We start from the raw sequence: 933 nt of genomic DNA on the forward strand, positions 1-933 counted from the left end.
TGCACCACGGTGGGGGGTGGGCATTTTTGCCCTCCCCAGGCTCTGGAGGCTTTTCTCAAGCTTCCGGGAGGGCAAAAACAGCCTCCATAGGCTCCAGAGGCCCTCTGGAGGCCAGAAACAGGCCCGTTTCTGGCCTTCCTGAACTTTTGGTAGGCCCGTTTTTCACCCTCCCCGAGCCTCCGTGCGCGCCCTGCACTTACCTTCATCCAAAACGGGCCATGTGGCGACTCCTGGCAGGGGCAGGGTGGGCGGGGCCAGCCAGGAGTGGGATTTGGGGATTCTCCGAACTGCACAGAATCTTAGCTAGAGGTTCTCCCGAACCCCTGCGAACCCCCAACAACCCACTCCTGCCACAAGTAATTCTGGGAGATTTCCAATATTAAAAAGATAACATTTTACAAAATCTATACACAATAGGAGCTAAATAATAATACAAAATACACAACCCTAGCTAAAAAAGAAGGGAAGGGAGGAGACCCTCAAAAAAATTAGTTATATACACATACATGTGTCTCTCCCCAGAAATCTTTAGTAAAAGGTGAAAAGTTTATATGAGCTGAAGAGAAACCAGAGAATATAATGCTGAAACAGTAAAGAGCATTCAAATGTAAGAACAGAAATAGCCTTTGATTGGATAGAGCTGAGACCAAGCTGGAGAACTGATATATTCAACAGCCCCACAGTTTCAAAGGAATCTGTATAACAAGGGCAACATATTTGAGCACTGTTGGTCTAATCATGGCTGGTTTTTGTGTCCTTTCTTGCTTTCTTCTGCAGCCTTAAAGAGGTCCTTTGAGATGGAAGATGTGGAAGAAGCTCCTTCATGCTCAGCCAGATCTTCTGTAAATCCCTGCCCCTCTGAAAATGGAGAGGGAAAAAGAACCAGAGGGCCCGTGCAGAGCACTTACCCATCTCCCATTGGCCTGAGCAACA

General features: G+C 47.7%; 1 non-coding gene across 1 annotated transcript; it reads right to left on the minus strand.

The window, feature by feature from the left end:
- Positions 1–462: 462 nt before the first annotated feature.
- LOC139325541 (U5 spliceosomal RNA) lies at positions 463–576 on the minus strand. The gene has a single exon (XR_011601100.1). It is a non-coding gene; the product is annotated as a U5 spliceosomal RNA (small nuclear RNA).
- Positions 577–933: the final 357 nt, after the last annotated feature.

The sequence above is a fragment of the Pituophis catenifer genome, unplaced genomic scaffold (assembly GCF_029215685.1).
Source record: "Pituophis catenifer annectens isolate HBS135680 unplaced genomic scaffold, rPitCat1.0.hap2 SCAF_16, whole genome shotgun sequence".
NCBI lineage: Eukaryota > Metazoa > Chordata > Lepidosauria > Squamata > Colubridae > Pituophis > Pituophis catenifer.